Raw genomic sequence first — 12,158 nt, 5'->3', positions numbered from 1 at the left:
CACTCATTATTCCCCCTCCTCCAGACAACGTTTCCAGGCAACCGGCTGACAGCTCCGGCCAGAGCAAAAAGCCTCTCGGTGATTTCCCTCCCCCCGACCCGGGACTGCGCATGTCCTAGAGAGAGTAGAGGCGGCGCATGTGCGAGGGAAAGCCCAACCCCTGACATGTCCTGCTGAGGTGTTGACCAATGGGAAGAGTAAGGACCGGAAGGACTCTGCTCCTCCAGCCAATCAGCGCGGGCTTTGAAGATTGAGCTTCACACAGACGGAAACCTCTTCCTGTCTCCAACATCTGTGAGTAAAACACTTTCTTTTCTCCCCCTTTCCATTTCTTTTCTCATTCTCACCTTCAATTGGTCAATTGCAGCAACCGAAGGGAAAGGAAGTGAATCCAGGGAGGGTGCAGACTCTGGAAATCTTGGCCCAGATGTCTCTCTCTCTTTCTTAAAGACATTGAGAAGTCTTACAACACCAGGTTAAAGTCCAACAGGTTTGCTTCGAATCACTAGCTTTCAGAGCATAGCACCTTCCTCAGCGCCTTCCATTCACCTGAGGAAAGAGCAGTGCTCCGAAACCTAGTGATTCGAAACAAACCTGTTGGACTTTAACCTGGTGTTGTAAGGCATCTTACTGTGCTCATCCCAGTCCAACACTGGCATCTCCACCTCATGGCTTAAAGACATTGACATCCTTTGCTCCCTCAGCTTGACACGTTTATTTGTCTGGCTAAAAGGATGGTCTCTTTCCTAATGTTCACAATTAAAGGGCTGGTTTTCCCAGGAGATGGCTGACATTTAAGGGGACAGTCAATAAATATTAGGCAGTGGGTGGCATGGTTAATCACTGCTGCTTCACGGCATCAAGAACCCGACTTCGATCCAGGCCCCGGGTCGCTGTCCGTGTTGAGTTTGCACATTCTCCCTGTGTCTGCGTGGATCTCACCCCCCCACAACCCAAAGATGTGAAGGGTAGGTGAATTGGCCACACCAAATTGCCTTTTGATTGGAACAAAAGAATTGGGTATTCTAAATTTACTTTTAAAAAGAAAAAATTAAAATCAGGCAGAGATATGTCTAGTGTTTCTATATGGTACATATTTAATACAGTATTTATGGTTCTGCAAATAAGTACATTTATTAGAGTTTCTAGTTGTCTAATAATATATGCAGTTACATTATATATTTCCAGTCTTCTCTTCTGTCAGATGATTATTAGTCTCTGGATTTCTCTTCGACAGGGACCAGTGGGGTCTGAGGGTCATTAAATATATTCATGGATGAGTTAGCTAGATTTTTAATTGACAAGGGAGTCAAGGTTTATGGGCAGCAAGTAGAAAAATCAAGAGAAAGCTGAGATGAGGAGGAATTTCTTCACTGGAGGATGTGGTGAAGCTTTGGAATTCTCTACCCCAGAGGACTGGAACCTCAGTCATCAAGTATTATCAGACCGAGATTGACAGGTTTCTCGATATTGAACATATCGATGGGGGATAGTGTGGGAAAATGGTGCTGAGGTAGATTGGCCAATTAGCTCATTTAATGGTTGAGCAGGTTCTATGGGCTGAATGGCTGAATGCAGCTCCTATTCATTATGATCTGTGTTCTGACAGGAAGCGATGATCATGGGTCTGTCAATCAGCCTGAATCAGCACCTTCAGGAGAATTGGGAGGGTGAATATTAGATACAGCAGAGTGAGAATGGAGGGAGAGTGTGTGGGATGGAGATTTACAGCTTTTGGGAATGAGAGAGGAAAGAATGTTCCAGAGAAACAAGAATTGCGTTTTCTGAATTTCTATCCTGTACTGACAGTGATATTTTTTGTAAATTGTTTTTCCAGGATATTAGAAGAGGAGGAATCACAGACAAAAATTGCAAGGGCCACGTCTCAATCTGACAGTCACTCAATTCTTCGGGACCTGAATACCATCGGTCTTTGAATTAAGGAGAAATATTTCCCGTTCTGTTGGCTTCAAAATATTTTAAACATCGGTGTGACTGGAAAAGCCCCGAGACACACACACACCCGAGTGAGAGTGTTCCAGAGCACTGACTGTGGAAAGAGCCTTAACCAGTTACACAGTTTGAAAGAATATCATGGCATTCACAGGGGGGAGAGACCATACATGTGGGTTCTGTGAAGTCAAGGCTTCAGCTGATTGCCTGACCCGGAGAGACACAAAGATTCGAAACATGGACAGACCGTGGAAATGTGAGGATTGTGGGAAGGGATATGGAGCCCCATCTGCACTAGAGGCTCATCGGCGCATTCACACTGGGGAGAGGCCATTCAGCTGCTCTCAGTGTGGGAAGTCATTCACTCAGTTATCCCACCTGCGGATACACCAGCGATTTCACACTGGGGAGAGGCCATTCACATGCTCCCAGTGTGGGAAGGGATTCAGTGATTCCTCCACCCTGCACAGACATCAGGCAGTTCACACTGGCAGGAAGCCGTTCACCTGAGCTCAGTGTTGGAAGGGATTCACTCAGCTATTCCCGCTGCAGACACACCAGCGAGTTCACACTGGGGAGAAGCCGTTCTCCTGCTCTCAGTGTGGGAAGGGATTCAGATATTCATCCAACCTGCAGGCACACCAGAGAGTTCACACTGGGGAGAGGCCATTCAACTGCTCTCAGTGTGGGAAGGGATTTACTCAGTTGTCCAACCTGGAGACACACCTGAGAGTTCACACTGGGGAGAAGCCATTCACCTGTTCTCAGTGTGGGAAGGGATTCAGTGTTTTATCCAGCCTTCAGAGGCATCAACGGGTTCATACTGGGGAGAAGCCGTTCACCTGCTCTCAGTGTGGGAAGGGATTCATTCAGCAATCCAACCTGCAGACACACCAGCAAATTCACACTGGGGAGAGGCTGTTCACCTGTTCTCGATGTGGGAAGGGATTTTGTGTTTCATCACATCCGCTGAGACATCAACAAGTTCACAATTGATGACGGGTTGGATTCTGCTGTTCTTGTTTCTCCTCTCAATTACCTCGAGGACTGCATTTTGTTCATTCTGGCAGTTGGTCAGTGGGGGTGGTTGGAGGGTTTCTTTCTACTGGACACTCTGGTTTCACAACTTTGCCTCCAGTGGGTTGATGATATTCAAAACTTGTTGTGAATACCAGGCTTTAAATTGCACAATAAAAGGATCACAGAGTGAAAGGGCTTTTGGAAGTTCAAAAATATATAATTCCCATTCCTGTTTGGAATCCCCTAAATCATGCCATGTTGCCATGAAGATGGGCTGTGGTGGTTATGTGTCTCTTTTGTTTAATGTATCTCGGTGCTTCTCACAGAAGAAAACTATCAGGGTATGAGGGGCAAGTTGTCTGAGGTGGACGGGGAAACTGATGGGAGGTAGGGAATAGATAATAGTTAAGGAATTATTACATATTACAAGGGCCAGTTAGCTCAGTTGGCTGGATGGCTGGTTTGTGATGCGGAGCGACTCTAACAACATGGATTCAACTCCCATATCGGTGGAGGTTATCCATGAACCTTGCCCCTCATCTGAGGTGTGGTGACCCTCAGGTTAAATCACCACCAGTCAGCTCTCTCTCTCTCTCAAAGGGGAGAGCAGCCTATGGTCCTCTGGGCCATTGGTGACATTCATTTATTTTTAAAATAAATTTCGAGCACCCAATTTGTTTTTTCCAATTAAGGGGCAATTTGGCGTGGCCAATTGGCCTCCTCTGCAAATCTTTTTGGGTTGTGGGAGTGAGACCCAGGCAGACACTGGGAGAATGTTCAACGGTGACTTTCATTTCACATGAATGCAACAAATCTCAATTCTTTTTTTAAAAAATAATATTTTATTGAGGTTTTTGAAATTTTTTATTACAGCAACAACAGTAACATAAACAATGACATCAACATGGTAAAATAAACATTCCCCCCCCCCCCCCCTCCAGTCATACAACACCCTTGGAATATTGCATCTGCTGACAGTTTAATTTTCCCCGAGAAAGTCGACAAACGGCTGCCACCTCCGGGTGAACCCGACCATTGACCCTCTTAAGGCAAACTTTATTTTCTCGAGACTGAGAAACCCAGCCATGTCACTAACCCAGGTCTCTACACTCAGGGGCTTTGAGTCCCTCCACATTAACAAGATCCGTCTCTGGGCTACCAGGGAGGTAAAGGCCAAGACTTAGACTTAGAACAGTACAGCACAGAACAGGCCCTTCGGCCCTCAATGTTGTGCCGAGCAATGATCACCCTACTCAAACCCACGTATCCACCCTATACCCGTAACCCAACAACCCCTCCCCCTTAACCTTACTTTTTAGGACACTACGGTCAATTTAGCATGGGCAATCCACCTAACCCGCACATCTTTGGACTGTGGGAGGAAACCGGAGCACCCGGAGGAAACCCACGCACACATGGGGAGGACGTGCAGACTCCGCACAGACAGTGACCCAGCCGGGAATCGATCCTGGAGCTGTGAAGCATTTATGCTAACCACCATGCTACCATGCTGCTCGGCCTATTTCACCCCCTGAACTCCCGGAACTTCCGACACTCCAAAGATCGCTACCTCCGGACTCGGCACCACCCGTGTTTTTAGTACCGTGGACGTTGCCTTCACAAAACCCTGCCAAAACCCTCTGAGCTTCGGGCATGCCCAAAACATGTGGATATGATTTGCTGGGCTTGCTGCGCATCTCGCACACCTATCCTCAACCCCAAAGAACTTACTCATCCCAGCCACTGTCATGTGTGCCCAGTGGACTACCTTAAATTGTATCAGGCTAAGCCTAGCACACGATGAGATATTAACCCTGCTTAGGGCATCTGCCTATAGCCCCACCTCTATCTGTCCTCCCAGCTTGTCCTCCCACTTGCCCTTAAGCTCCTCCACCCGAGTTTCCTCCGCCTCCGAAAGCTCCTGGTAAATATCCGAAAGATCCCCCTCTCCCACCCAGGGACTGGAAACTATCCTGTATCCCCCCCGTGGCAGCAGCAGCGGAAAGGCCGGCACCTGTTTTCTCAGGAAGTCTCGCACCTGCAAATACCTAAAACCATTCCCGGTTGGCAATTTAAATTTATCCTCCAAAGTTTCAATCTGGGGAAGCTTCCGTCGATAAATAGATCCCCCATCCTTTGAATTCTTGCCCTCTGCCAACTCCGGAACCCGCCATCTAGCCTACCCGGTACAAACCTGTGGTTATTACAAATTGGGGTCCAAATCGATGCTCCTTCCCCTCTCATATCTCCTCCATTGCCCCCAGATCCTCAGAGCCGCCACTACCACCGGACCTGTGGAGTATCGAGCCAGCGAGAACGGCAGAGGTGCCATTACCAGTGCTCCCAGACTGGTGTTTTTGCATGTCGCTGCTCCATCCACTCCCATGCTGACCCCCCAATACCCACTTCCTAATCATGGCTATATTAGTCGCCCAGTAGTAACTGCAGAGGTTTGACAGCGCCAACCCACCCTCCCCCTGACTGTGCTCCAGCAACACTTTCCTCACTCGCGGGGTTTACTCGCCCACACAAAGCCCAAAATAATCTTATTCACCCGCTTGAAAAAGGCCTTTGGGATGTAGATAGGGAGGTTGTGGGAATTCCACAAGAATTACTGTCAAAGAAGGAGCCAGACTCCCGAGGCTGAATTCCACAAGAATTACTGTCAAAGAAGGAGCCAGAGAGGGTTACGCTGCTACAGACTGATCACCCACATGAAGTTGCAAAAGTCAATGTCTTAAAGTTGTTCAGTAAATCATTTTAATTGAATAAACTTCTTTTTAAATTTACTATCCAGAGAATTCTGCATTTGCCTTAATTGGTTAAAGTCTCGTCTGAACCAAAGAGAATTTATTAAATGGTAAGTTGGGGGTGGCTGAAATCTATTAAGTTCCAGATACCAAGATCAGATAACAGAAATCTTCAATTTAAAAACTTGCATTTCTATAGCGGCGTTCACAACCACAAAATGTCCCAAAGTGGTTTGCACCCAATGAAGTGTAGTCACTGTTGTAAAGTAGAAAACACAGCAGCCAATTTACACACAGCAAGATCCCACAGACAGCAATGTGATAATGAACAGATGATCTGTTTTTAGTGATGTTGACTGAGGGATAAATATTGACCAGGAGACCGGGGAAAACTCTCCTCTTCTTCAAAATAGTGGCTGGGAACTTTTACACCCACCTGAGAGGGGCAGACAGGGCCTCAGTTTAACATCTTATTTGAAAGAAGGCTGTTCTGACAGTGCAGCACTCCCTCAGTGCTGGGACCAGGAATGTTGGATGTAACAATACAAAGTTAGAAAGGGAAAGTTACCTTTTAAAACCCCCACCCTTTCCCTCCAGTACCTAAATCTAATAATAAAAACTCAGTATAAATAACATGGACTTGACTGACAAATGTTGAAGACTCGGTTTAGAGCCACAAGTTATAACTTACCATTTGAACCTTGGGCATCTTTCTGTGTCTATTGCTCGTGTCAGTGACAGCCAGGAACTGAGCTGAGGCTGAATTTAGCTGAGAATAACGGGGCCTGTGCCCCAGTTGGGAAACTGCCATGGGCGTCGCACTAATAGAGAGACAGGAAGGTGCTGGAGGACTGACTGGGAAATGGGCCTCCAACCAATTGTTATATTGGCACTCGGACGTAAAGAGAAACCCATCTCTTTAAATACATATACAGGGAAGAGGCTGCAATGAAATCTGTCCCTTTTAACCTGCACAAAAGCAGGAGGCTCAATTCACAAGCTGTAGGAGGAGTCCATTCAGCATATCGTGCTCCTGCTAGATCATTCAAAGGATTCTCTGATTAATCCAACTGCTCTGCTCTCCCCACAGCCCTGCAAATTCTTCCCTTTCAAGTATTTAGCCTTTGTAAAGATACTATTGAATCAGCTTACAGGCAGATCAGAACAACTCACTGTGTCAATAAATAAAATAAAATCTCATCTCCCCCTCTGGTTCCTGTGCCAATTCCCTCAGAGGGACTCACTCTCTGTTGAAGAGCCTGTCAACCCCTCTCACCCACCTTCCCTAAAGTTCATCAATCTAATCATGAAAAGTTCAGAAAAATCAAATATTTTTACTGATAAAAGTTTATTAATGAAACAGAACATGGTTAAAAACACAAAATGACTTGAGGATCAAAGACAACCAGAGTAAAAGGATGTTCACAATATTTTGGATACAAATAGTTTCTCTTTAACTCCTCTGTAGCCTGTTCCCTGCCCTTTCTTTATACAAAATCTTTTTATTGGCATTTTCAATATTGTACACGTTGCCGTTCGTTTTCATTTATTGTACAGTCACAAAGATTTCTTCTTGGGTTTCTCGTACCTTACTGGCTTTAGTTGCTGCTTCTTTACTGACCTCTAACTTCCTAATCTGGTTCCCATCCCCCTGCCACATTAGTTTAAAACCTCCCCAACAGTGTTAGCAAAAGCACCCCCTAGGACGTTGGTTCCAGTCCTGCCCAGGTGTAGACCATCCGGTTTGTAATGGTCCCAACCCCCCAGAACCGGTTCCAATGTCCCAAAAATCTGAACCCCTCCCTCCTGCACCATCTCAAGCCATGTATTCATTCTGACTATTCTTGAAATTCTACTCTGGCTGTCCCGTGGCACTGGTAGCAATCCTGAGATTACTACCTTTGAGGTCCTACTTTTTTAACTTATCTCCTAACTCCCTAAATTCTGATTGTAGGACCTCATCCCTTTTTTTACCTATATCGTTGGTGCCTATATGCACCACGGCAACTGGCTGTTCACCCTCCCCCTTCAGTATGTCCTGCAGCCGATCGGAGACATCCCTGACCCGAGCACCCGGGAGGCAATATACCATTCGGGAGTCTCGTTTTCAACCACAGAAACGCCTGTCTACTCCCCTTACAATTGAATCCCCAATACTATAGCCATGCCAGTCTTTTTCCCGCCCTTCTGTGCAGCAGAGCCAGCCATGGTGCCATGAGCCTGGCTACCCTGGTGAGTCATCTCCCCCAACAGTATCCAAAACGGTATACCTGTTTTGGAGGGAGATGACCGCAGGGGACACCTGCACTGCCTTCCTGCTCTTTCTCTGCCTTTTGGTCACCCATTCCCTGTCTCCGTCACCAATCCTAATCTGCGGTGTGACCAACTCACTGAACGTGCTATCCACGACCTCCTCAGCATCGCAGATGCTCCAAAGTGAGTCCATCCGTAGCTCCAGAGCCATCATGCGGTCTAACAGGAGCTGCAGCTGGACACACTTCCCTCACATGAAGAAGTCAGGGGCATCGGCCGCGTCCCTGAACTCCCACATTGCGCACGAGGAGCATAACACGGGTCTGGGATCTCCTGCCATTTTTACCCTTTACCTTAACTGATTACAAATATAGTATCAAATAATTAATAAGTGAAAGGAATAAAGATTTTACTTGCCGATCACAATAACATCCTCAAAAACTCCAAAAAGTTTGTCAAACATGATTTCCTATTCCTAAATCCATGTTAAGAAGTCTTACACTAGGTTAAAGTCCAACAGGTTTGTTTCGAATCACTAGCTTTCTGACTGCAGTTCCCTCCTCAGGCGAGGAAGGAGCTGTGCTCGAAAGCTAGTGATTCAAAACAAACCTGTAGGACTTTAACCTGGTGTTGTCAGAATTCTTACTGTGCCCACACAGTTCAATGCCAGCATCTCCATATCATAAATCCATTTTTATTATTATTATCCAGGAGTCCATTTATCACATCCTTTATAATAGATTCTGGTATTTTCCCAACACTGATGCCGGGCTAACAGGTTTGTAGTTCACCGTTTTCTCTCTCCCTCCCTTCCTGAACAGTGGGGGTGACATTTGCTGCCTTTCAATCTGCAGGAACCATTCCAGAATCTATAGAATTATGGAAGATGATCACCGATGTATCCGCAATCTCTATAGCAACCTCTTTCAACACTCTGGGATGTAGAATATCAGGCCCCGGGACTTCTCAATATTCAATCCAATTAATTTCTCCAATACAGCCTCTGAGTGATCCTTTATTCCTCATTCTCCCTTGTCCCTTGGCTCTCTGATGTTGGGAGATTTCTTTGGCTGAATTCTCAATTTCTGAGACTAAGTGTTGATACCGGGGCAGGATTCGCGAGTTCTATGATAGCAAAACTGGAGCCGCACCTGGTGCGATTCACTGACTGTTGAGGGGCCAGGGCAGCACATGGAACACAACCCATTCCAATGAGAAACGGTGCCGGATTTGCCGGATTCACGATTGACGCCCAGGAGGCTGACAAGCTGCAGAAACACACTTCACTCCACATACACACCATCCCAGCCAACAAGATGGCAGTGAGGAGAGTGGCATTCCGCTTTACGGACACCGGGCTTGAGACCCTGCTGGACGCAGTGGAGGAGAGGTGGGCAACCCTGTACCACGGCCCGGGAAGGAGGCTGCAAGCTGCCGCCGTTCATTGTGCCTGGGTGCAGGTGGCAGAGGCAGTAACCTCCGTGCGCAACACCGTCCGGACAGGCCAACAGTGCTGTAAACAACTGTACAACCTCCTCAGGGTGGCCAGGGTAAATAGGCAGCTCTGTGCCTCTGGCACCAAACCCGTCCCATGCTGTTTCTTAGCTCCACCCAAACAGATTCCACATTGTGTATTCCTGATCTGAGATCCTCCCTTATTAATGTACTGATGCCGTCCCTTATTATCAGTGCAACACCGCCTCCTTTTCGCCTGTATCATCAGCACACTCAACAATCATACCTTCAGACCCATCATCCAAGTCATTGATATATATTGTAAAAGATTGACGCCCTAGCACTGATCCCTGTGACACACCATTCATTACACATCTTACCAACCAAAACCTGTTTGTGCTGGTCTCGGTTTTCTGGCAGCTAGCCAATCTTTCACCGTGAAAGACAGTTCCGGAGATAAAGGCTGCCAGATTGGGAAAAGAACGGAAGCCTCGGGAATGAATAATCACTTTGGACTGTCGGTGTATATTTCCTACTAAAATAATGTTTAGTTAATATTGCTTCTAGTTTGTTGCAGTAAAAGGTATAAAACCTTATGTCCTGTCATGTGGTCCTTTCATTTGTTGACTGGGGATTTGATTTTTGTTTTGAAGTTACTAATCTTTACAGAGATCCTAATCCACAATTTTTGTCTTCCTATTTGAGCCTCGGGCACCTTTCTGTCTCTATTGCTCATGTCAATGACAGGCAGGCAACAGATCTAAGGGCTGAATTTAGCTGAGAATAACGGGGCCTGTGCCCCAGTTGAGAATCTGCCATGGACATCACACTAACAGAGAGACAGGAAGGTGCTGGAGGACTGACTGGGAAATCAGGGGATGGGAATGATCAGGGCTGATGGTGTCTTGAACCCGGGATTCAGTGCTCCTGTGTCCAAAGTGGGGAGTCTCGGGAACAGGCTACAGAGGAACCGAAGAGAAACATTTGGGTTCCGAACATTGTGAACATCCTTTTACCATGATTACTCTTTTACTCTGGTTGTCTTTGATCTGCAAATAATTTTCTGATATTTTTTTAAAACCATGTTTTATTTCATTAATTTTTTAAAAATAAATTTAGAGTACCCAATTCATTTTTTCCAATTAAGGGGCAATTTAGTGTGGCCAATCCACGTAGCTGCCACATTTTTGGGTTGTGGGGGCGAAACCCACGCAAACACGGGGATAACGTGCAAACTCCACACGAACAATGACCCAGAGCTGGGATCGAACCTGGGACCTTGGTGCCGTGAGGCCACAGTGCTAACCTACTGCGCCACCGTGCTGCCTTTTTATTTCATTAATAAACTTGTTTCTTTAAAAATATTTGATTTTTGGTGGTACTTTTCTGCTTAAATTCATTCACTTTGGGGAAAGTGGGTGAAAGAGGTTGACAGGCTCTTGAACTGAAAGTGAGTCTCTCTTAAGCTAATTGGTAAAGGAGCCAGAGGGGGAGAGGAGATTTTAGTTTTCTTTTGACACAATGTTTGAAAATATGGTTCAGAGTCAATCGTGATTGACTCGTTTATCGAGTCTTTTTCAGGAAGTAACAAGGGATGTCAATAAAGGGGGACCTGTAGATGTGGTTTATCTAGATTTCCAGAAGATATTCCCCAGGGGGTACCACATCAATGGTTATAATAATAATCTTTATTGTCACAAGTAGGCTTACATTAACACCGCAATGAAGTTACTCTGAAAAGCCCCTAGTCACCACATTCCAGCACATGTTCAGGTACACAGAGGGAGAATTCAGAATGTCCAAATTACCTAATTGCACATCTTTCAAGACTTGTGGGAGGAAACCAGAACACCCGGAGGAAACCTATGAAGAGACGGGGAGAACGTGCAGACTCCACACAGTGACCCAAGCCGGGAATTGAACATGGGACCCTGGCGCTGTGAAGCCATAGTGATAACCACTATGCTACCATGCAGTGATTACACATAGTAAGAACTCTTGGTGGCACGTTGGGGGGTGGGGGGGGGGGGGGGGGGGTAGAGAGAAAAACATCAGCATGGATCGAGGATTGGTTAGCTAACAGGAAGCAGAGAGGGGGTATAAATGGGTTACGTTTGGGTTGGTAAGATGCGACAAGTGGAATGTCACAAGGATCAGTGCTGGGCCCTCAACCATTTTACAATCTATATGAATGAGTTGGATGATGGGATTGAATGTATGGCGGCTAAATTTGCTGATGGCACAAAGACAGGTAGGAAAGTAATTTGTGAAGTGAACTTAAGGAGTCTGGAAAAGATAACAAATAGTTTATGTGAGTGGGAACGAATTGGCAAAAGGACCATAAGTTGGGAAAATGTGAACGTGTCCACTTTGGCAGAAAGGGTTAAATAAAACAGAACATTATTTAAATGGAGATTGCAGAACTCTGAGGTACAGAGGGATCTGGGTGTTCTAGTATAGAAACCATAGTAAGTTAGTTTGCAGGTACAGCAAGTGATTTGGAAGGTCAATGGAATATTGTTGTTGCAAAGGGGCTGGAATATAAAAGTCGGGATGTTTTGCTGCAGTTGTACAGGGCCTTGGTGAGACCATATTTAGAGCACTATGTACAGATTGGGTCTCCTTATTTCAGAAATGAGATAGTTGCATTAGAAGCGGTTCAGAGAAGGTTGACTCTCCGGATTTCTGGAATGAGGGGGTTATCCTCTGAGGAAAGGTTTGACAGGT

At 46.0% G+C, this 12,158-nt stretch overlaps 1 pseudogene; it reads left to right on the top strand.

Annotated features, from left to right (window-relative positions):
* The first annotated feature begins 100 nt into the window (after window positions 1-100).
* LOC119952197 lies at window positions 101-3,609 on the top strand (annotated as a pseudogene).
* The last annotated feature ends 8,549 nt before the right edge of the window (window positions 3,610-12,158 follow it).

The sequence above is a fragment of the Scyliorhinus canicula genome, chromosome 17 (genome assembly GCF_902713615.1).
Source record: "Scyliorhinus canicula chromosome 17, sScyCan1.1, whole genome shotgun sequence".
Taxonomy (NCBI): domain Eukaryota; kingdom Metazoa; phylum Chordata; class Chondrichthyes; order Carcharhiniformes; family Scyliorhinidae; genus Scyliorhinus; species Scyliorhinus canicula.
Note: the sequence above shows the minus strand (reverse complement) of the source record. Positions and strands in the feature narration are given on the sequence as shown.